Source organism: Tachyglossus aculeatus, chromosome X1, assembly GCF_015852505.1.
Source record: "Tachyglossus aculeatus isolate mTacAcu1 chromosome X1, mTacAcu1.pri, whole genome shotgun sequence".
Taxonomy (NCBI): domain Eukaryota; kingdom Metazoa; phylum Chordata; class Mammalia; order Monotremata; family Tachyglossidae; genus Tachyglossus; species Tachyglossus aculeatus.
In genome coordinates this window covers 129815571-129841194 of record NC_052101.1, presented here as the reverse complement: position 1 = coordinate 129841194, position 25624 = coordinate 129815571, and positions in this window count along the sequence as shown.

Here is a 25624-nt window from a genome sequence, read left to right as displayed (position 1 = left end):
GTATTAAATACCCACTGAGTGCAAGGTACTGTACTAAACGCTTGAGACAACATACAACACAAGCACAAGACACATTCACAGTTCACAAGGAACTTACATTCTGATGGGGGAAACAGACATACAAATAATTACAAATAGAGTAACCAGAATAAAGAATTAACTACATGATAGATTACAATGCATACAGAAGGCATTTGATAAATGCTATTGTCCAAATGAATGAATAAATGAATGAACAAATAAATAAATTTGGATCTAAATGGAATCAGTACACTTTGTTTAGGATTAACTTCAACCAGACCTAGAACTGTAAGGAAATGTAATGAGGATTTGCATACATCCTCTAGATTGTAAACTCATTATGGACAGGGGACGTGTCTGCTAATTCTGTGTATTCTACTCACTCAAGCACTTGGTAAAGTTCTCTGCATGTAGTAAGCATTCAACAAATACCATTGATTGATTGATTGATTGATTGATTGATGTGAGTGACATGGCTTGGTATCTATCCCTGATGTGAAATTCCAGCATTTATGATTCAGGTTAAATGATCTTTGTGGGCAGGGAATATGTCTGTTTATTGTTATATTGTACTCTCCCAAGCACTTAGTACGGTGCTCTGCACACTGTAAGTGCTCAATAACTACGATTGAATGAATGAATAAATGATGGCTGTGCCTACGATAAATTGACCCCAACCAGATCGATTCTTAGTTCTTTACCAAATGAGATGGGAGAGAAAGTCACCTATCAGGTATGTTCTTACTATCCCTCCTTCCAGGCAGATATGAATCTCAAAATAAACCCGTCCATTTTCGAAGATGAAGAAAAAGCCAGCCTGACTTAGGGAGATGAATTCACATGAGAAAAAATAGGCCATTTATTAGTATTTGAAGGTAGTACTTTGTGACTTTCTCTTTTACTTATAATTACAGTATTTATAGGGCAGTTACGATATGCTGTTATGACCTTGCTGCTCCCCCTGGCTCCACTATCTGTAAATACGATTTGACTGGCTCTTTCACTAGAGTGTGAACCCTTGAAGGTTGGGAAGAAGTTCTCTGATTTTTCTGGACTCTCCCAAGAGTTTATCCAGTGCTTGACCCTCAGTGACTGCTCAATAAATACCAGTGATTAATAATAACAATAATAATAATAATAACGGCATTTATTAAGCGCTTACTTAATCCCACGTGGGACTCACAGTCTTCATCCCCATTTTACAGATGAGGTAACTGAGGCCCAGAGAAGTTAAGTGACTTGCCCAAAGTCACACAGCTGACAAGTGGCAGAGCTGGGATTTGAACCCATGACCTCTGACTCCAAAGTTTGTGCTCTTTCCACTGAGCCACGCTGCTTCTCTACATACAATTGACTGATTACTTCCCTTGAATTGCTGTGTTTATTAAGGGCTTACTCTGTGCTGAGCACTGAGCTACGCTTTGGGCTAGGAACAGGATAATCAGATCAGACATTGTCATTGTCTGGCCCAGGACTCACAGGACAAGAGGAAGGTAAGAGTAGGTACCCTAACCTCATTTTACAGATGAGGAAACTGAGACCCAAAAAAGTCAATCAAAGAATCAATCAATGGTGTTTATTGAGTGTTTACTGTGTGCAGAGCACTGTACGAAGCACTAGGGAGAGTAGAATATGACAGAGTTGGTAGGCACGTTCCCTGCCCACAGCGAGCTTATGTCTAAAGGGGGATGAAGGTATTAAAACAAATATGGATATGAACAGAAGTGCTGTGGGGCTCTCCTGACTCCCAAATCCATCCATTCATTCATTCATTCATTCATTCATTCATTCACTCATTCATTCATTCATTCATTCACTCATTCATTCATTCATTCAATTGTATTTACTGAGTGCTTACTGGGTGCAGAGTACCATACTAAGCATTTGGAAAGTACAATTCAGCAATAAAGAGAGATAATCCTTGCCCACACCAAGCTTACGGTCTAGAAGGGGGGAGGCAGACATGAAAACAAGTAAACAGATGTCATTATAAATAAATAGAATTATAGATATGTACATATCAAAACAAGTAAACAGGCATCAATATAAATAAATAGAATTACAGATATGAACATATATGCACAAGTGCTATGGGGTGCGGAGAGGGGGGTAGAGCAAAGGGAGTGAGTTTGTATTCCCCAAGTGCTTAGTAGAGTGATCTGCACACAGTAAGCGCTTAATAAATATGATTGAATGAATGAATTGAATGAATGAATGAGTCGAGGCGATGTGGAGGGGAGGGGGAGCTGAGGAAAAGGGGACGAAGGCCTCTTGGAGGAGGTGAACCTTCAGTAGGGCTTTGAAGGGGGGAAGAGTGATTGTTTGGCAGATTTGAGGAGGGAGGGCATTCCAGGCCAGAGGTAGGACGTGGGCCAGAGGTCGATGGTGGGACAGGCAAGAACAAGGCACAGTGAGAAGGTTAGCACCAGAGGAGGAGTGTGTGGGCTGGGATGTAGAAGGAAAGAAGGGAGGTGAGGTAAGAAGGGGAGGGTGATGGAGAGCTTTAAGGCCAACAGTGAGGAGCTTTTGTTTGATAGACCAATGCTCTTTCTCCAAGTGGCTCATGGACTGGGTTCTAATCCTGGCTCCACCACTTGTCCATCGTGGGATCTTGGGCAAGTCACTTAACTTCTCTGTGCCTCAGTTGCCTCATCTGTAAAATGGGGATTAAGACCATGAGCCCTGTGTGGGACAGGGACTGTATCCATCCCAATTACCTTGTACTTAGCCCAGGGCTTCATACAGTGCCTAGTATGCAGTAAGCACTTAAAAAATAACAGGATTATCATTATTATTATTATTATTTATTATCATCATCATCCTGGGACAGCCTCCTGGGTGTCTTCAGGAATGGGGGTGACCCAAGGCCAGCCACGGTCTCCTAGGATATCTTAAGCTCCCCTATATCTCCCCTCAGTCCCACGAAATGCCTGTCCCTTTTCCCACCTGAACTCAACTGAGTATTGGAGCTGTTTATGAGCCAAATGGTGAGTTAGCTCTCCTAGACTCGTTCTCACCAGAGGTCAACAGATCCTGAGGGGACGAAAGACTGAGTTTCCATCCAAATGGCCAGCACATTCCTCCCTGCCACTAAAGAGCAGTTTATTTCCGTGAGGTTCTTCTAAATTTATAAGGAACAAATTATGCCAAACTTGATTGCTTTTTTGATAAACTCATTAAATGATTGGATAAAAGAACACAGAAGAGGGAAACTATCTTGATTATAATAAGGCAAGTTGATAGTGTTTCACAAAGATCTTTCTCGAAACTTTTAAATCAAATTCTCTCGGAGAGCTCTGTCACCGAGATTGGAAATTGAATGAAGAATGACCAATAAGAGAGGAGAGAACTATGAAAACCATCTAGTGCACTTAGGTTTGATGATGGGATTGAAAAACCTTCACTCGTAGCATGGAGGAGGAGGGGGAAAAGCACGTGACTTTATTTCACCATCTTTCGTCTGAATTGAGAGGTGATGCGAGCGATTCTGAAGACTGAAGTTCATTCTCCGGTTGGCAGGATTCCTTCAGTTCTAAAAAATTTGGACTTGGGAATTGAGGGGAGGGTCCCAGAATGAGACTTGCAGTGGAGGTGACAATCAATCAGTCAATCAATTGGTGGTATTTATTGAGCACTTACTGTGGGCAGAGCACTATACCGAGCGCTAGGGAGAGTAAAATACAAGAGTTGGGAGACACATTTCCTGCCCACGAGGAGCTTACAGTCTAGAAGGGGAGACAGACATTGAAATAAATTATGCCTATGGACTTAAGTGCTGTGGGGCTGAGGTTGGGATAGATATCAAGTGCTTAAATCAATCAATCAATCAATCATATTTATTGAATGCTTACTGTGTACAGAGCACTGTACTAAGCTCTTGGGCAAGTATAATACGACGAAGCTGGTAGACACGTCCCCTGCCCACAACGAGCTTAAAGGGTACAGATCCAAATGCAAGGGTGCCACAGAAGGTAGAGGGAGTAGGGGAAAGGTGGGGGTAGTCAGGGAAGGCCTCTTGGAGGAGATGGAATTTGAATAAGCCTTTCAAGGTGGAGAGAGTGGGGGTCTGTCAGATATGAAAGGGGAGGAAGTTTGAGACCCAAGAGAGGATGGGAGGGGTCAGAGGTGAGATAGATGAAAGAGCCTGGGTTTGGGAGTAAGAGGTCATGGGTTCTAATCTTGGCTCCAAAGATGTGTGACTTTGGGCAAGTCACTTAACTTCTCTGTGCCTCAGTTACCTCAGCTGGAAAATGGGGATTAAGACCGTGAGCCCCACGTGGAACAACCTGATTACCTTGTATCTACCCCACACTTAGAAAAGTGCTTGGCATATAGTAAGTGCTTAACAAATACCATTGTTATTATTATTATTATTATTATTATTATTATTATTATGACATTGAGGTACAGTGGATGTTACAGGAGTGAAGCATGCAGGCTTGGGTTGTAGGAAATCAGGGAGGTGAGATAGAAGGGGGCGTGGTGATTGAGTTCTCTAAAGCCAATGGAAAGGAGTTTCTGTTTGATGTGGAGGGGTACGGACAACAACTAATAATAATAATAATAATGGCATTTATTAAGTGCTTACTATGTGAAAAGCACTGTTCTAAGCGCTGGGGAGGTTACAAGGTGATCAGGTTGTCCCATGGTGGGCTCACAGTCTTAATCCCAATTTTACAGATGTGGTAGCTGAGGCCCAGAGAAGTGAAGTGACTTGCCCAAAGTCACACAGCTAACAATTGGTGGAGCAGGGATTTGAACCCATGACTTCTGACTCCAAAGCCCGTGGAGCTTCTTGAGGAGTGGGGGGGATCCACAACGGGGGTGTGATAAGAGGCATTTGGTTGGCTTATAAATTCATCCGAGCTTTGTATCGGTTTTACCAGGCCCAAACTGTAGAGGTTGAACTATGACCAAACATGACACCATCTCCTTCAGCAGATCATACAATGTAATAAGACAAAGCCTGGTACGTAAAGTCCTGAGCCAGGGTCCCTTCCTCCTCCTGAGCTTCTGGGAAAACCCCGCCTCCCTCTTCCCCAGGGCCACCCTCTGCTCAGAAGATCAGGTGACTGACTTAGTAATATAACTATGAGGCAATCAACCTGTAACTATTAAAAACCACCTGTTTAGTATATCATCTTGAAGGATTTGGCCCAATTCACATTTTGTAAATCAAAATGTGCCAGCCCATCTTGGAACTGTGCAGCATGGCTCAGTGGAAAGATCATGGACTTTGGAGTCACAGGTCATGGGTTCAAACCCCGGCTCCACCAATTGTCAGCTGTGTGACTTTGGGCAAGTCACTTAACTTCTCTGTGCCTCAGTTACCTCATCTTTAAAATGGGGATTAAGACTGCGAGCCCCCCGAGGGACAACCTGATCACCTTGTAACCTCCCCAGTGCTTAGAACAGTGCTTTGCACACAGTAAGTGCTTAATAAATGCCATTATCATTATTATTAACTGTGTGGAAATAAGGATTGAGGATGTTTTCAGAAAAAATGAAATGAGCAGCAGAGGGAAGTAAGGAATGGATTGAGGACAGTTAGGAGGCAGAGTGGTCAGCAATGCCATACACTGTGCTAAGCCCTGGATTTAGACACAATGCAATGATGTTGGACACGGTCCCCGTCTCACACAGGGCTCACAGTCTTAATAGAAGGGAGAGTAGGTATTTAGTCTCCTTTTTATTCATTCATTCATTCAATCAAATTATTGAGTACTTGAGGAACAATAAAATGCTGCACTACCCCACCAGGGGCTCACAAACTAAATGCAGGGAACACCAGTGTTGCCTAGTAGAACGAGCCCTAGCCTGGGAGTCAGAGGACCTGGGTTCTAATCCCAGCTCCGCCACTTCAATCAATCAATCAATGAGTCAAGTTTATTGAGCGTTTACTGTGTTCAAACCCCTGTACTAAGTACTTGGGAGAGTACAGTACAGCAACAACAGACACAGTCTCTGCTCATAATGAGCTCACAGTCTATAAATAATTGGGGTATTTGTTAAGCACTTACACTGTTCCAGGCACTGTACTAAGCACTGGGGTGGATACAAGCAAATCAGATTGAACACAGTCCCTGTCCCACATGGGGCTCACAGTCACAATCTCCACTTTACAGATGAGGTAACTGAGGCACAGAGAAGTGAAGTGACTTGCCCAAGGTCACCCAGCAGACAAGTGGCAGAGCCAGAATTAGAACCCATGACCTTCTGACTCCCAGACCCATGCTCTACCTACTATGCCATGCTGCTTCTCACTAGTCAACTACATGATCTTGGGCAAGTCACTTCTCTTCTCTAGGCCTCAGTTCTCACATTGGTGAAAATGTGGATTTAGGCTGTGAACCCCACATAGGCTGAGGACTGTGCTCAACCTGATTAACCTGTATCTACACTAGTGCTTAGTACAGAGCTTTGTGCACAGTAAGCGCTTAACAAATACCATTAAAAAGAATGAACAGACACAAAGCAATGAGGAGATGGGATCAAACAGTACAGACAGACTCTTGTTCTCTCTTTCCGTTTATTTTTGCTTCACCAGTTTTTGGTCTTGCTACAGTGCTTAGAACAGTGTTTGGCACATAGTAAGCACTTAAATACCATCATTATTATTATTATTAATGCTGATTTTGCCAAGAAAAGTAAAGATAGCCCATCCTTGCATGGCCAATAAGACTACCAGATTCAACTAAGGCCCATCATATGATACCTAGGGGAACAGTGATATTTCCCTCCCTTCCTTGGCAATGGACTTCAGTCGCTGCTCCTGTCAGCCATTTTGTCATGTGTACAGCTGGCTACATGGGGATTGGATGGGAAAGCGTGACTGGCTTTTCATGTGTGTTCACCATTTCGTGATAACCTCGGTGTGGAAATATTTGATCCCATTTTGGAGACAGACTTGAAATCACAGATGACTGAGAAGAGAGTAGGCCATTTATTGAGGTAATTCTGTCTTCCTGGGATCTCTATTCCCCAGGGTTCAGAAGGATAAATTTCCCTAAAACTTATTGGAGGGCAATAAGTCCAGCAAAGCAGTAAACTGTGCAGAACATTTATATTCAAGAGCAGGGGGGCGTCTGATCCCTCTACCTCTCAGGTTTCACTCTCAGATGTTTGATTTGTCTTGACCGCATAGGGAATCGTGCCAAATTTGTTCAAGGCCCAAGAAAGCATATGTGTCATTGAATTTGGCCTATTCATTTATGATAGTTTTCTGGCCTCGCTCCCATGGTGACAGGAGGGAGAAAGAGGCAGGTCAGGATGGTAGTGGATTCTTGGAAGCTCTGGGGATTCCTATCACGTGGGGGCCCCTGCAGCCATGTGGCTCTGGCTTTGAAAAAACATTGCAATCTTGCTCCTCTAAAGCCGAGAAAAAAAGCAAAGCTCGTTTTAAAAGGAGCAGTGTGGCCAAGTGGAAAGAGCACGGGCCTGCAAGTCAAAGGACCTGGGTTCTAATCCCAGCTTTACCACTTGTCTGCTGTGTGACTTTGGGCAAATCACTTCACTTCTCAGTGCTTCAGTTTCCTCATCTGTAAAATGGGGATTCAATCCTACTCCCTCCTACTAAGACTGTGAACCTCATGTGGGACAGGAACTGCATCAAACATGATGAACTTATATCTATCCCAGCACTTAAAACAAAGTTTGAAACATAGTAAGTGCTTAACATTAAAAACGAAAAACTATTCCTCATTTCCATATAAAAGGGACCCGATCCAGGAAGTGATTGACAAAAATCTGGATATTTGCAATGGATAATTATCTTGGGACTCTTTCTCAGCAAACAGTACAATGGTCTATCTCAAATAAGTGGTCAATAAGTATTAACGAATGAATAAGAAACCCCAAAGAAGAAAAACAATTTAACCCATACTTGAAAATCAGCATCAATGTAGTAGTAGTAGCAGTAATAATAATAATAATAATGGTATTTGTTAAGCACTTACTATGTGCCAAGCACTGTTTGAAGCACTGGGGTAGATACAAAGTAATCAGGTTGTCCCACATGGGGCTCACAGTCTTAATCCCCATTTTACAGATGAGACAACTGAGGCACAGAGAAGTGAAGTGACTTGCCCAATGTCACACAGCAGACAAGTGGTGGAGTCAAGATTAGAACCCATGACCTCTGACTCCCAAGCCCGGGCTCTTTCCACTAAACCATGCTGCTTCTCATAGTAATAGTAATAGTAGTAGTAGTAGAGAAGAGAAGCAGTGTGGCTCAGTGGCTCAATAGAAAGAGCCCAGGCTTGGGAGTCAGAGGTCATGGGTTCTAATCCTGACTCCACCACCTGTCAGCTGTGTGACTTTGGGCAAGTCACTTAACTTCTCTTTGCCTCAGTTACCTCATCTGTAAAATGGAGTTTAAACTGTGAGCCCCATGTGGGACAACCTGGTCACTTTGTATCCCCCAGCGCTTAGAACAGTGCTTTGCACATAGTAAGCACCTAACAAATACCATCATTATTATTATTAGTAGTAGTAGGGGTAGTGGTAGTAGTAGTAATTATTCATTTTAATGCCTGTTTCTTCTTCTAGACTGTAATCTCATTGTGGGCAGGGAACATGTCTAAATCTGTTGTACTGTACTCTCCCAAGTGCTTAGTATAGTGCTCTGCACATAGTAAGGGCTCAACAAATACCATTGATGGATTGATTGATAGTAGTAGTAACCGTATTTATTGAGCACTTACAGAGTGCCATTCCCTGTACTAAGCAATTGGAAAAGTTCAACAGAAGAAGCAGAAGACAGATTTGCTGCCCACAATCAGCTATGTTATTGGGAGATTCAGAGAGCATTGCATTCCAAGAACAATATTGTTTTTTTTATGGTACTTGTGAAGCACTTACTATTTGCCAGGCACCGCACCAAGCGCCGGAGTGGATACAAACCAATTAGGTTGGACACAATCCACGCCTCACTGGGGGCTCAACGTCTTATCCCCATTTCATAGATGAGGTGACTGAGGCCCAGAGAAGCCAAGCGCCTTGCCTGGGGTCACACAGTGGACTGGAGCAAGAGTCGGCATTAGAACCCAGTTTCTCCTGGGAAATATGAACCATATGAACCATTTGCTCCCACTCTTTATAAAGAATTTCTATCTGTCTGCTTTCTCCCACTAGATTTTGAGCCCCTTGAGGGCAGGGAATATGTGTCTTCCTTCTGTTGAACTCTCCCCAATGCTTAGCATAGTGTTGCAGGCTCAGTAGACCTTAATGGATACCACTGATGGAGAGAACCTGCTATCTCTCCCTCGAAAGATGTAGTGTTGAACAACTCCCTCCTCTCTCCTGAACACCTCTCTCTGGAGTCCTGAGCTCTGTCGACCTGAACTGCCAGCCCAGATTAGGTAAATAGATGGTCATCGTCACCCTGAATCTTGAGCAGGGCGTCTCTGCAGCAAAAAGACTCTCAACCTGGGGAACAGAACCATTTGGGATGACATCAAAATCTTCGGTAAGAAATTGAAAGCAAACATGACCGGATCTTGAATGCTCCATCATGCTCGATACCAAGGAATTATTTCTAAGATCGTGTTGATCTTGTGAGACGTGCCTTAAGACCATGATAAACTTGACATGTGGAAATTATAGTACAATGCTCTGCACACAGTAAGCGCTCAATAAGTATGATTGAATGAATGAATGATTTGATGCTTTTCTGTGTTCCCTAGTAGGACCACGTTCTTCTAAGTACCTGTGGAAGGCAGAGGGGTTGCCTCCTCAAATCAATCAATCAATCAATCACATTTATTGATTGAGAGCCATGAGAGCCATGAGAAGCAGCGTGGCTCAGTGGAAAGAGCCCGGGCTTTGGAGTCAGAGGTCATGGGTTCTAATCCCAGCTCCGCCACTTGTCAGCTATGTGACTTTGGGCAAGTCACTTTACTTCTCTGTGCCTCAGTTGCCTCATCTGCAAAATGGGGATTAAGACTGTGAGCCCTACCTGGGACAACCTGATCACCTTGTAACCTCCCAGCGCTTAGAACAGTGCTTTACACATAATAAGTGCTTAATAAATGCCATCATTATTATTATTTATTGAGTACTTATTGTGTGCAGAGCACTGGACTGAGCGCTTGGGGGAGTATGCTGCAACAGAGTTGGTAGACACATTGCCTGACCTCACTGAGCTTACAGTCTAGAGGAGAAGACAGACATTAAAATGAAGGAAGAATATATAGATAAGTACATGAGTGCTGTCAGGCAGCTGTCAGGTGGGGTGAATAGCAAATGACCCAAATGACCAAATGCTCAAATTAGTATTTGGACATTTGCCAAGTTAAAGTTCAAGATCTGATGGGGTCTCTTGCTTTTTATGGCACATATGCGCTTACTTCGTTCAATCGTATTTATTGAGTGCTTACTGTGTGCAGAGCACTGTACTTTGTAGTTTGTACTTTGTGCCAGGCACTGTTCTAAGTGCTAGGGTAGATACAAGGTAATCAGGTTGGCTACAGTCCATGTAGCACATGGATCCCCGTCTTGCTCCCCATTTTACCGATGAGGTCACTGAGGCCCAGAGAAGCAAAGTGACTTGCTCAACAAGGTCACACAGCAGACAAGTGGCGAAGCCAGGAGTAGAACTCAGGTCCTTCTGACCCCCAGGCCGATGCACTCTCCACTAGGCCATGCTGCTTCTGTGTCTCTCATCACAAACAAGGGCCCAGCCTCTGTTCAATCACAAAGAGGAGGAAGAACTTGGGAGACAGATTTGACTGTAGCGTTAATGGTTGGTGCATGTCGTCACTCCAGTTGTGATCTCTCTGAGGCAAGGAGTGATGGCGTCGGTTGTGATTGCTACGGTTGGTTCAACCACGGATGCATCAGGAGGGATCCAGGGATGGGTGTGGGTGTATGAGTGTGTGTGTGTGTGTGTGTGTGTGTGTGTGTGTGTATAATAATGATGCTATTTGTTAAGTGCTTACTATGCGCAAAGCACTGTTCTAAGCACTGGGGAGGTTACAAGGTGATCAGGTTGTCCCACGTGCGGTTCACAGTCTTAATCCCCATTTTACAGATGAGGGAACTGAGGCCCAGAGAAGTGAAGTGACTTGCCCAAAGTCACACAGCTGACAAGCTAGCTCTCTTTCTCCCTTCACAGCCCTACTGAGAGCTCACCTCCTCCAAGAGGCCTTCCCAGACTGAGTCTCCTTTTTCCTCTCCTCCTCCCCATCCCCCCCACCCTACCTCCTTCCCCTCTCCACAGCACCTGCATATATGTTTGTACAGATTTATTACTCTATTGATTTTACTTGTACATATTTACTATTCTATTTATTTTGTTAATGATGTGCATCTAGCTTTAATTCTATTTGTCCTGATGACTTGATACGTGTCCACATGTTTTGTTTTGTTGTCTGTCTCCCCCTTCTAGACTGTGAGCCCTCTGTTGGGTAGGGACCGTCTCTACATGTTGCCGACTTGTACTTCCCAAGCGCTTAGTACAGTGCTCTGCACACAGTAAGCGCTCAATAAATACGATTGAATGAATGAATGAAAGCATCGGAGCCGGGATTTGAATCCATGGACCTCTTACTCCAAAGCCCGTGCTCTTTCCACTGAGCCACACTGCTTCTATGCACTCATGTGTGTGGGGAAAGGTGGGAGAAGCCACCTGCAGAAAAACAGCAACAATTCTTTTTTCCACGAGCCATTCTTCAATCTCTGGAAGAACCCCCCTACTTCTAGGCATTGCTGTTGGACCATTGCAGTCTCAGACCTCAAGCCCCGAAATCTCCCGGTTACAATAGTCCAATGGCAATTTTTCTCTGGCTTTCCAGGCACGTAGAAGAGTTACGAAAGATTTTCACATAATCAAAGTTGGATATTTCTGGAGAGATCAAAAGAGACTGTGAAGTGGAGAGCAGGTGCTCCAGACATCTTAGAGGATCTGAGAGTGCAATTAACCAGCAAATGAGCTTTGGAAAACCTAGTCTTCCTGAACAGATGAGCACAATAAAAGCCACTGAGAAAGGATATGGCCAAAGCAGACTAATAACAACCATGAGCATATAGGCATCTGCCCTGTATCTTGACCTTTGCAGAAAAAGAATCAAGGGAAGATCTGATACAAAGAAGAGCAGTGCTACAATTATGCAAATATGTGGAACGCTTGGAGAAGATGAAAGAGTTTATTGATTGCTTTTATAGAGGCTCAGTTAAACCAAAAAAGCCAAAGCTTTTTCTTCTCTCTCCAAAAAACACAGCAACTGTCAAAACCTGTGTTGGATAATAGCAACGGGCTTCTTGGAAAATGAAGAGAAGCAGAGGACTATCTTTTTCAACCTTTTACCCATGTTTTTAATCGACAGCCTAGTTTCACAAACAAACAAATAAAAAGCCAGAGAGTCAAGAGGGAATATAATAGATCCCTTACAATGCTGGCTTCCTAAGTTTTAGTTGGGTATTTCATAAAGGTATGCTAGGTGTGAGACATAGTAAATGGGTTCCAGGTTAGTGGCCATATCTGACAGAAAGCAGCAAGCATACTGGATAGAGCATAGGCCTAGGAGTCAGAAGGCCATGGGTTCAAATCCGGATTCTGCCATTCATTCATTCAGTCGTATTTATTGAGTGTTTCCTCTGTTCAGATCACTGTACTAAGCATTTGGAAAGCACAATTCAGCAGCAAAGAGAGACAATCCCTGCCCACAACGGGTTCACAATCTAGAATGGGGGAGACAGACATCAAAACAAGTTGTCTGCTGTGTGACCTTGGGCAAGTCACTTCACTTCTCTGTGCCTCCGTTATGTCATCTATGAAATGGGGATTGAGACTGTGAGCCCACGTGGGACAGGGACTGTGTCCAAAGTGATTTGCTTGTATCCACCCCAGTGCTTAGTACAATGTCTGGCACAGAGTAAGTACTTAATAAATACCATAATTATTATCATTATTATTTTTGATTGTCGAGTGAGAGTTCCACGTATGTGTAAAAAGGGATGGTGAGAGGGAGAGGAAAAACCACGTGGGTTTGAGATGCTAGTTGGAAATGGACTAAATGTTTTTTGAGAAAAACAATCAGGTCAGCAGAGTGAAGTATGGACTGGAAATACAGGCGGCAGGGAGATCAGTTAGGAGGCTGATGCAATAGTCAAGGCATTGATGTTGACACTAGTACTTTAATTTCTCTTAAGGAAAATGATGCACTTTTGTTTATTTATATTATTGTCCGTCTCCCCCTCTAGACTGTAAGTTTGTCGTGGGCAGGGAATGTGTCTGTTATACTGTTATATTGTACTCTTTCTAAGTACTTAATACAGTGCTCTGCACTCAGGAAGTGCTCAATAAATATATTTGACTGACTGACTGAATTATGGCATTCCAAGTGCCACCACTAGTAAGGTTGTACTGGGCATTAGGGATTTCTTGTGGGACCCATTCAATCACTCTCTCTTGAGAGTAAGACAGAGATTCCATGCTCTTCCATTCCTTGGAAGGATGATGAGAAAACATAGCTACAGATGGAAGGGATTGTGTATCTTGAGACAAAGAAGAAATAACCAAAGACGCATGAACATTTAATTTTGTTTGAACCTATTTTCTTCTAATAATTTTCTCTCATGGCAGCCATGCTTTGCCGGGGTGGTTGTTTTTTTTATTCTCAAAGGACTTGGTACTTTCAAATGTTTTTATTTTTCTCTCAGTCTCTGGACAATCCTCATTTACAGGGACTTGGCATTAGGACAAAGACCGTATCAAGCATCCTACAATAGAGGTCACTTCAGACACTTTCACCTTTTTTCCCTCCTTTCAGAAAGACAAGTGCCATGGTGGAGATGGCAAATTGGCATTTACTTCCACATCTTTTTTGGTTTATTTCTCTGTTCACCACCGCACCCGGCATCTTCCACTTAAATTGACTCTGACTTCCTCTTTTCATTATTTCAGATTGTTTATCAGCACTTCCAGAGGGGGTAGATCATGGTTACAGAAATGGCTGCTCTCTTGACATCCTGTGATTGTCCTTTCAGAGCTATATGATTAGTTGGAAACTTTAATCACTCAGTATATGACCTATTTCTGAGGTTTCTTATGTTTGAAGAACATGGCCACATTAGGTTTGTCTTGGTTTCCTAAAGCTTCTTCTCAGAGGTCCCAGCCTAGAAAAACTGTCATTCTCTATAGAAAACTGGATTCTCATTTGGTTTGCTCCAACTGCTATCGGCTAGAATGTTCTTTTGTCTGAGACTCGATTAGACTCAGGATCACTGGAAAATTACCGACCAATTTCAAATACACATTTTCTCGCTCCTTAAGCCTTTCTTAAAAGGCTCAGTGCAAATTGGTCTTGCCAAAATGTTTTTCAATCATGACTTGTTACCACATATACAAAGATAACTATTCTCAATAATTGATGATAATTATAGCATTTATTAAGGGCTTATTATATATCAAGCACAGTGCTAAATGCCAGAGTAGAGTCAAGAAAATCATTCTAGATGTAGTCCCTGCCCCTCATGAGGCTCACCATCTAAGAGGTAATAATAATAGTAATTATAGTATTTGTTAAGTGTTTACTATGTGCCAGGCACTGTACTAAGTGCTGGAGTGAATACAAACAAATTGGGTTGGATACAGTCCCTGTCCCATGTGGGGCTTGCAGTCTCAATCCCCGTTTTTACAGATTAGGTAACTGAGGCACAGAGACTTGCCCAAGGTCACACTGCAGATAAGTGGTGGAGTTGGGATTAAAGCCCATGACCTTCTGATGCCCAGGCCTGTGCTCTATCAGTGGAAAATATAGCCTAGTGAGGCCTCCCTGCTTCTCTAGGGGGATGGAGAGCAGGTAGCTTATCTTTATTTTATCAATGAGGAAACTGAGGCACAGAGATGTTAAGTGACTGGTCCAAGATCACACAGCAGGCTAGAGACAGAACTTGACTGGGAACGCAGACTCCCCTCCTGACCCCCAGTCTCGCTGGCTTAGACAGATGACTCCTCATTCCTTCCCTTTCCAATTGGATGGTTTTCCCCTCAAAGCTCTTAAGATAATTGTAAACTAATAAAATCAGAAATCTATAGACCAATTAGATTTCTTAGAGACTACCAATCAATCAATCATATTTATTGAGCACTTACTGTGTGCAGAGCACTGTACTAAGCGCATGGGAAGTACAAGTCGGCAACACATAGAGACAGTCCCTACCCAACAGCGGGCTCATAGTCTAGAAGGGGGAGACAGAGAACAAAACCAAACATACTAACAAAATAAAATAAATAGAATAGATATGTACAAGTAAGATAAATAAATAAATAAATAGAGTAATAAATATGTACAAACATATATACATATATACAGGTGCTGTGGGGAAGGGAAGGAGGTAAGACGGGGGGATGGAGAGGGGGACGAGGGGGAGAGGAAGGAAAGGGCTCAGTCTGGGAAGGCCTCCTGGAGGAGGTGAGCTCTCAGTAGGGCCTGGAAGGGAGGAAGAGAGCTGGCTTGGCGGATGGGCAGAGGGAGGGCATTCCAGGCCCGGGAGATGACGTGGGCCAGAGGTCGATGGGGGGACAGGCGAGAACGAGTCACAGTGAGGAGATTAGCAGCAGAGGACATTAGCGGCAGAGGAGCGGAGCGTACAGGCTGGGCTGTAGAAGGAGAGAAGGGAGGTGAGGTAGGAGGGGGCGAGGTGATGGAGAGCCTTGAAGCCGAGGGTGAGGCTTCACCACAGGGGAACTGTACCCAGTCTGCACCCATTACAATTCATTCACTCATTCAATCGTATTTATTCATTCATTCGTTCATTCAATCGTATTTATTGAGCACTTACTGTGTGCAGAGCACTGTACTAAGCGCTTGGGAAGTACAAGTTGGCAACATATAGAGACGGTCCCTACCCAACAGCGGGCTCACAGTCTAGAAGGGGGAGACAGAGAACAAAACAAAACATATTAACAAAATAAAATAAATAGAATAAATATGTACAAATAAAATAAATAAATGAATAGAGTAATAAATACATACACACATATATACACATATACAGGTGCCGTGAGGAGAGGAAGGAGGTAAGGTGGGGGGATGGGGAGGGGGAGGAGGGGAGAGGAAGGAGGGGGCTCAGTCTGGGAAGGCCTGGAGGAGGTGAGCTCTCAGTAGGGCTTGGAAGGAAGGAAGAGAGCTAGCTTGGTGGATGTGCGGAGGGAGGGCATTCCAGGCCAGAGGATGACGTGGGCCGGGGGTCGACGGTGGGACAGGTGAAAACGAGGCACGGTGAGGAGATTAGTGGCAGAGGAGTGGAGGGTGTGGGCTGGGCTGTAGAAGGAGAGAAGGGAGGTGAGGTAGGAGTGGGCAAGGTGATGGAGAGCCTTGAAGCTGAAGGTGAGGAGCTTTTGTCTGATGCATAGGTTGATTGGTAGCCACTGGAGATATTTGAGGAGGGGCGTAACATGCCCAGAGTGTTTCTGGACAAAGACGATCCAGGCAGCAGTGTGAAGTATGGATTGAAGTGGGGAGAGACAGGAGGATGGGAGATTGGAGAGGAGGCTGATGCAGTAATCCAGATGGGATAGGATGAGAGCTTGAACGAGCAGGGTAGCGGTTTGGATGGAGAGGAAAGGGCGGATCTTGGCAATGTTGCGGAGGTGAGACTGGCAGGTTTTGGTGACGGATTGGATGTGAGGGGTGAACAAGAGAGCGGAGTCGAGGATGACACCAAGCTTTCGGGCTTGTGAGATGGGAAGGATGGTACTGCCATCAACAGTGATGGGAAAGTCAGGGAGAGGGCAGGGTTTGGGAGGGAAGACAAGAAGTTCAGCCTTGGACATGTTGAGTTTTTGATGGCGGGCAGACATCCAGATGGAGATGTTCTGAAGGCAGGAGGAGATGCGAGCCTGGAGGGAGGGAGAGAGAGCAGGGGCAGAGATGTACATTTGGGTGTCATCAGCGTAGAGATGATAGTTGAAGCTGTGGGAGTGAATGAGGTCACCAAGGGAGTGAGTGTAGATCGAGAACAGAAGGGGACCGAGAACTGAACCTTGGGGTACACCCACAGTAAGGGGATGGGAGGAGGAGGAGGAGCCTGCAAAAGAGACTGAGAATGAACAGCTGGAGAGATAAGAGGAGAACCAGGAGAGGACAGAGTCTCTGAAGCCAGGGTTGGATAGGGTGTTGAGGAAAAGGGTGTGGTTCACAGTCAAAGGCACCTGAGAGGTCGAGGAGGATTAGGATAGAGTATGAGCCATTGGATTTGGCAAGCAGAAGGTCATTGGTGACCTTTGAGAGGGCAGTTTCCATGGAATGTAGGGGATGGAAGCCAGATTGGAGGTGGTCAAGGAGAGAGTTGGTGTTGAGGAATTCGAGGTAGCGCATGTAGACGGCTCGTTCAAGGAGTTTGTAAAGGAATGGTAGGAGGGAGATAGGGCGATAACTAGAAGGTGAGGTGGGGTCAAGAGAGGGTTTTTTTAGTATGGGAGAGACGTGGGCATGTTTGAAGGCAGAGGGGAAGGAACCAGTGGAGAGTGAGCGGTTGAAGATGGACGTTAAGGAGGGAAGAAGGGACGGAGCGAGAGATTTCATAAGCTTACTGTGTGCAGAGCACTGTACTAAGTGCTTGGTAAGTACACATCAATGTCTATGTAATCAGTCAAGTAAACACTGATATTTATTGAACACTGTGTGCAGAGCACTATATCGAGCACTCGGGAGAGTACTCCTGAAAAAGAGAAATTTCCAAAATTAAAATGTTACTTTGTACAAAGCCCACATTGTCCATGAGCTGGCTTTCTTGTTCGGTCCATTTTGATTTCTTGCTTCTTCTAGGATTCCTGTTTTGAGATGATTGATTTCAGTTGTTTTGCTTTTAGAAAATCAGTTATCCGATGATCCATTTCTTGGGAGCCCTCTGGGAGAGGATTCACTACTTTGTTCTGACTGATCTTCCTTAAACACCATCTGAATTTTCAAAGACTGAAATATCTCAATGATCACTAAAGGGATGAACCAACTCCTGATTCAATACCATTTAGAAAGCTAGAATATCATACCCCGCCCCAACCATTTGAACTTTATTCATTTGATGACCTCATATTGCAGCAGAGAATATTAATCTTCGATCATCCTTTAATTAGGATGTAGGAGACAGTGTGGCTTAATGGAAAAATCTTGGGGCTGGGATTCATGAGACCTGGGTTCAAGTCCCAACTCTGTCACTGGCTGCTGAGTTAATATGGGCAAGTCACTTCACTTCTTTGGACCGCAGTTTCCTCATATGTAAAATAGGGGTGAAGTACCTGCTCTCCCCCCCTTAGATTGTAAATCCCACGTCAATTTGGATAGTTTTTGTCATTCCAGGGTTTAGCCCAGTGCTTGGCAGTGAGTGAAGCTGTAACAGATACAATGTTTTTCTTATTGTATTCAGAAGAGGGGACGTGTGATATTGTTGAATTGTGGCCAACCACCACACTTTTATCTAGACACAATTGCATTTTGTGCATCTACCACTTCTAAACCCTTTTCTGATCACTTTTCTGGCTCAAGTGCCATCATTTGTTTCACTTTATGAATCACAGGGAGCCACAAAATACTTTGAGTTTTATTCAATCATCCCCTGAATGAATTTGGAGTTGGAGAATTTTCCCCTCATTGCTGGATTTTCCTGGGTATTTTCTATGTCTTAGTATGACGGAATCTATAGGCAACTCTCATTATTCAGCACCAAGTGATCCTGGTTATGGATTGCTCAAGCATCCACCTTCTGTTCCTCTTCTTCCTTCCTCTTCTTCCTCCTATTCTGCATCATCCTCTCCATTTTTTTCTTTTCTTTTTATTCCTCATCTTCCTCCACCTACTCTCTCTCCTTCCCCTTTTCTGGCTCTTTCTCTTCTTGATAACCATTTTACCATTCATCATGTCTTCATGCCGAGGCATCATGGGAAACAGAGCGGAGGAGGCAAGTGAATCCATTTCACTCCTGGTTAATTGTTCCCGTAAATTTTGGGGTTTTTTTGGTTTTTGTTTTTCTTTTTTGTAGAAGAAGAAGAAGAAGAAGAAGAGAAAAAAAGTAAGAGGAGGAAAGGCTGAAACTAGTGGTTCATATAAAGGGAATGGGTTACCTGAAATCACATTTATTTCATAATCTCACTTTCCCTATGACCACTGATGATTGAGAGTTGCCTATAAAAGCTTTAATAATGGATTATACTATTGTCAGCTGTGCAAAATTGTCTCTATTATTATTATCATCATCATATTGGTTACACGCTTACTATGCGCCAAACACTGTTCTAAGTGCTGGGGTAGATAGAAGATATTCAGGTTGGACACAGAACCTGTCCTATATGAGGCTCACAGTCTCAGTACGAGGGCGCAGGATTTAATCTCCATTTTACAGTTGAGGAGACTGGGACACTGAGGAAGGGAAGTGACTTCCTAAAGGTCACACAACAGACAAGTGGCAGCATTAGAACCCAGGTCCTCTGACTCCCAGGCCCATGCTCTTTCCACTAGGCTATGCTGCTTCGGTGAATAATTTACTGAAATAAATGACAAACTAAACCAAGAATGATTTATCACCTGGCTCTTTCCTGAAGATGCTCATCTAGGTCTGTTATCCACTATCTGTCGGGTGACAGAGTCTGTTGATTTAAAATGTTTTTCTCCCCCATAAAGCTTGACACAATCCATCCAGGTTTCTCTGTAACAAGTCAGAAAAATCAGAGAATTGTCGGTGTGCAGAGGAAATGGAAATCCTGATGGAAGATCACTGTCGGCACAGATGATGTCAGATGACTGGTTTGTGTTTTTGCAGTCAGCATGTTCCGGTCTGTTAATGTCATGGAATCACATTGAATAACTGTGAAGCCTCAGCAGGAGCAGCGTGGCTCTGTGGAAAGAGCCCGGGCTTGGGAGTCATAGGTCATGGGTTCTAATCCCGGCTCTGCCACTTGTCAGCTGTGTGACTTTGGGCAAGTCATTTAAATTCTCTGAGTCTCAGTTACCTCATCAGTAATATGGGGATGAAGACTGTGAGCCCCACGTGGGACAACCTGATCACCTTGTATACCCCCCAGGGTTTAGAACAGTGCTTCACACATAGTAAGTGCTTAACAAATGCCATCATCATTATTGTTATTTATTAGTCATACCTTTTACTGAGTGCCCCCTGGGTGCCAAGCACTGTACTGAGCACTAGGGAAAGTGTAACAGAAGCAGCACAAGATACATTTCCTGCCTGTCCCCCTCTCCCTCCTCCTCAACCCCCCTGGCCCCCGACCATCAGCCTTGCCCTACCTGTGTAAGGGGGAATCACTCTCCCCCATGCATAACATCCTTACTCACCTTCACTCATTACTGCTCCTGCACATATGGGGTCGGATTTAAGCTCATTCGTTTGAAAATATTCAGCCTAATAACTAGTCAATCAGAGGGAGTGCATCTTCTTCCAACCTCACCCAACCTCTCTCCTTCTCTGCAATCTCACATCTCCTCCTTCTTCCAGGACAACTGTACTTGTACATCCCGCTGTCTGGTTAATATGGCTAAATCTTAACTCCTTCTCTTCCTGACCCCACATCCTTTCATCGACCTCACTCTCTCATCGCAACTGACCCCACCTGATTCTCAGGCCCAAAGACTTGGTATTGTACTTGACTCCTCCCTCTCTTTTAACCCCCAAGTCCCCCACACTTCTCGAATCCCTCCCTGCCTCCCCATCCAAGTAGACGCCACACTGGTTTCGGGCACTTGTCGTATCCATCAATCGATCAATGGTATTTAGTGAGCGCTTACTATGTACTGATCACTGCTAAGTGCCTGAGAGAGTATGGCAGAATTAGCAGGCACGTTCCCTGCCCATAATGAGCTAGACTATTGCATCAGCTTCTTCACTGATCTCTCTGCATCTAATCTCTCCCCTTTCTAGTCTATTCTTCCCTCCGTTGTCAGAATCATTTTTCTAAAATGTCTCACTGCACAAATCACCCCTCTCCTCAGAAACCTCCAATGGTTTCCCATGTCACTCTCCTTCAAACAGAAACTCCTGACCATTGGCTTTGAAACATCCAATCTGCTCTCCCCTTCCTACTTAACCATTCCCTTCTCCCCCTAAACTCGACTGCATAATCTTCATTCCTGTCAACCCAACCTACTCACTGAGCTGCATTTTCACTTTCTCACTGCCAGCTTCTTGCTCCCTCCAGCCTACAAGTCTCTCCCCTCCTCAAAGCCCTTCTGAGATCTCATCTTCACGAAGCAATCTCTCCTCCCCCTGACTCTCGATCATCTATTGCCAGTGCAACCTTCCACTCCATCAAAGCATTTAAATTCTCACCACGCTGGTATCCACCCCAGCACTTAGTACAGTGCCTGGCACATAGTAAGCACTTAACAAACACCACAGTTATTCATGCTAGAAACGTTTACGTTCAGTGCGCATTGCCTCAATTATTCGGCCAATTTGTAATTTGTGTCTGTCTCCCTTGCTTGACCATAAGATACTAGGATTATGTCTAGTAATTCTTTTCTACTCTCCCAAGCATTTAGACCAGTGCTTTGCCCAAAGAAGACATTCAACAGATACCAGTCAATCAATTGTATTTGTTGAGCACTTACTGTGTGCTTACTGTGTGCTGTGCTGTACTAAGCGCTTGGGAGAGTACAGTCTGAGATGGTAGACATGTTCCCTGCCCACAGTGAGCTTACAGTTTGAGGGGAAGGCTGACATTGATATGAATAAGTGAATTGTGGTTATGTACATAAGTGCTGTGGGGTTGAGGGAGGGGTGAATAAAGGGTGTGAATCCAAGTGCAAGGATGACGCAGAATGGAGTGGGAAAAGAGGAAGCTAGGACCTAGTCAGGAAAGTCCTCTTGGAGGAGATGTGCCTTTAATAGGTCTTTGAAGTTGGGGAGAGTGATCATCTGTCATATATGAAGAGGGAGGGCATTCCAGGCCAGAGGCAGGATGTGGGCTGGGGCTCGGTGGTGAGATAGGTGAGATTGAAGCACAGTGAGTAGATTGGCATTAGAGAAGCAAAGTGTCCGGGCTGGGTTGTAATAGGAAATCAGAGAGAAGAGATAGGAGGGGGCAAGGAGATTGAATGCTTTAAAGGTGATGGCAAGGAATTTCTGTCAGATGAGGAGGTGAATGGGCAACCACAGGAGGTTTTCTAGGATTGGGGATATGTGGATTGAATGGTTTTGTAGATGACTGATCCGGGCAGCAAAGTGAAGTATGGCCTGGAATGTGGAGACACAGGAGGCAGAGAGGTCAGCAAGGAGACTGGTACAGTAATCATGGTGGGATGGGATCAGTGATTGGATTAACACAGTAGCAATTTGGATGCAATTTGGAGAGGAAAGGGAGGATTTTAGCGGTGTTGTGAAGGTTGAACCGGTAGGATTTAGTGGAAGATTGAATATGTGGGTTATTATTGATTTATTAGTTTTATTAGGCACCTACTGAGTGCAAAGCACTGTACTACACACTCGGAGTGTACAGTAGAAACAAGAGTGCAAACTTCCTGTGGACAGGAAACGTGTCTACCAGCTCTGCTGTGATGTTCTCTCCCCAGTGCCTAGCACAGTGCTCTGCACACAGAAAATGCTCAGTAAATACCATTGATTGCATCTTTGCCCTCAAGGAGCTTACACATGAATGATAAATTATGATTAAGGAAAGGAAGCATGAATACATCACACTTAAAAATAAAAAAACCCCCAACTCTAGCAAAAGGACAGCTGTTCAGCCCTGCAACAGATTTTTCCTTGAGTGTACTGATTTAGCTGAACAAATAGATACCATATCTGCAACTATATTGGTCTGTTATAAATTAAATATTGATAGTAATCTGGGTCCTGGAGTTAAAAATCTGCAAATAATGACATACAACAGCATGTGCCTATGACAGCTATTTGATTCACTTAATTAACAACTTCTGCATTTGATTAGATTTGATCTCTCTCCCAAAATGCCACCTCACTAGGTTTCTTGCAGCCCTCTCTTTGATTTCATATGAAAATTTAAAAATCTTGTCTTTATAGTCTTCACATAGTGCCTTTTTGACCAGGTAATGATCTACAACCTTTCATGACTTTCATCTTTCTTGTCCTGCTTGGAGGCAGTAAGCTGAATGAGGTTAAAATGAGGTTAAAATCTCTCTCGGCTCTGGATGCAGGCAAAAGGTGATGCAGGTTGCTGAAAAAAGGACAAGATGGTTCCTTTTTCAGGTGAGAGGAAGCCGGGGAACTCTTTCTTCGGTTTTCACCATGTAGGTTCTCAAAGGTTAGTCAGTCAGAGGCCCACACGTTTTTCCTATGGATGTATTTCTTGTTCTTCATTGTGATTGTGATGAGCGTTCACAATGGTTCTTCATAGTCAAAGAAGACATGACTGAAGATGAAATTCTCCTGTGAGTGAGTGTGTGTGTGTGTGTGTGTGTGTGTGTGTGTGAGTGTTTGTGTGGGTGTGTGAATGTGACTGAAAAGCCCAATGTGGGACCCAGAGTTCAGGCCGTGTGTCCAAATCCACACGTAGGCTGTCTTGCATTGTGTTATTGTGTCTCATGTTTGCAGTGCCTGTTGTTGTTTTTGCTTTTGTCTCCTTGTCTCCCCATCCATTGGATGAAAAAGAGGGAGAACAAGTATTCAATCCCCATTTTACAGATGAAGAAACCGAGGCCCAGAGAAGTGAAGTGACTTGCCCCAGGTCACAGAGGAGAAAAGCAAGGGAGCTGGGATTACTGTGAGCTCATTGTGGGCATGGAATATGATGGTTTATTGTTGTATTGTACTTTCCCAAGCGCTTAATGCAATGGTCTACACACAGTAAGTGACTAAAAAATACGATTGAATGAATGAATTAGAATCCAGGTGCTCTGACTCCAGGCCTGTGCTCTTTCCACTCAACCACTTTGCTTCTGACTCATAAACCCCTCACAAATCCCACTCAGCTATGGGGGTGTTCTCCACCCATGGTACACACAAGGCAGATCTCCATCTACAGCACACCCAGCGCATTGCTCTGCCTACAGAAGACATTCAGTACAGTCACTCAGGAAAATGCAGGGCACACAGTAAATGCTTGACACTACTTAGAGAAGCAGCGTGGCTCAGTGGAAAGAGCTCGGGCTTGGGAGTCAGAGGTCATGGGTTCTAATCCCAGCTCCGCCACTTGTCAGGTGTGTGACTTTGGGCCAGTCACTTAACTTCTCTGCACCTCAGTTACCTCATCTGTGAAATGGGGATGAAGACTGTGAGCCCCACATGGGACAACCTGATTACCTTGTATCCCCCCAGTGCTTAGAACAGTGCTTGGTACATAGTAAGCACTTAAAAATGCTATTATTATTATTATTATTGATGTGCATATCTGTAATTCATTTATTTATATTAGCGTGTCTCCCCCCTCTAGACTGTAAGTTCACTGTGGCCAGAGAATGTGTCTATTGTTGTATTGTACTCTTCCAAGTGCTTAGTACAGTGCTCTGTACACAGTATTATTATTATTATTATGGTATTTGTTAAGCACTTATGATGTACCAGGCACTGCACTAAGCACTGGGGTGGATACAAGCAAATCAGGTTGGACACGTAGGGCTGTCCCATGTACGGCTCACAGTCTCAATCCCCATTTTATAGATGAATACAGTAAGCGCTCAATAATGAGAACATAAACAACTGCTACAGCAACATGTAAGCAAGTATTAATTAACAGGAAAACTTATATCAGGGGAGTTTCATTTCCTTCTGTGGCAGAGGGACAGGGAAAAGAAGGAATCCCTGAAGATGTCATTCTCTCTTTTGATCCCAATTCAATCAATTGATCAATCAATCAGATTTATTGGGTGCTTACTGTGTGCAGAGCACTGTACTAAGTGCTTGGGAGAGCACACTTCATCTGAGTTGGTAGACACATTCCCTGCCCAGAACGAGCTTCCAGTCTAGAGGGGATTTACGTCTCAGATTGGAGGTGGGAGAGCCACTGACCACATCTTACTGTTCTGCAAAAATAAGGCCCAGACTGCTAAGGGTTAATATTTTATTAATCATTTGGATGGTTAAATTAAGATTTGTCCAAAATCAGAATTCACTTGGCATAAGAGAAATGTTTCTGAGTGGGATTAATTTCCATCCTGAAAGATGCTGATAATCAGTTACATTCGAAAAATTTAAAGGACTGAGTTTAGAATAATACAAAACAGTTTAATTGGACTTTTCACCCAAAAGAATTCATCCCGGAAAGTAATTTCTTCTGGACGAAACAATGGAAGCCATAAGAATATAGCAGTACCATTTCACGAGTGCCACCATAACATTTTGAGAGTGGGTGTGAGTGGGCAAGAGTTTGGGGTGAGGGGAGGGGTGGGGAGGGCTCAGAGGGGATGGGATTCAATCAATCAATCAATCAATCATATTTATTGAGGACTTACTGTGTGCAGAGCACTGTACTAAGCGCTTGGGAAGTACAAGTTGGCAACACAGAGAGACAGTCCCTACCCAACAGCGGGCTCACAGTCTAGAAGGGGGAGACGGAGAACAAAACCAAACATACTAACAAAATAAAATAAATAGAATAGATATGTACAAGATAAATAAATAAATAAATAAATAAATAGAGTAATAAATACAGTAATAAATATGTACAAAAATATATACA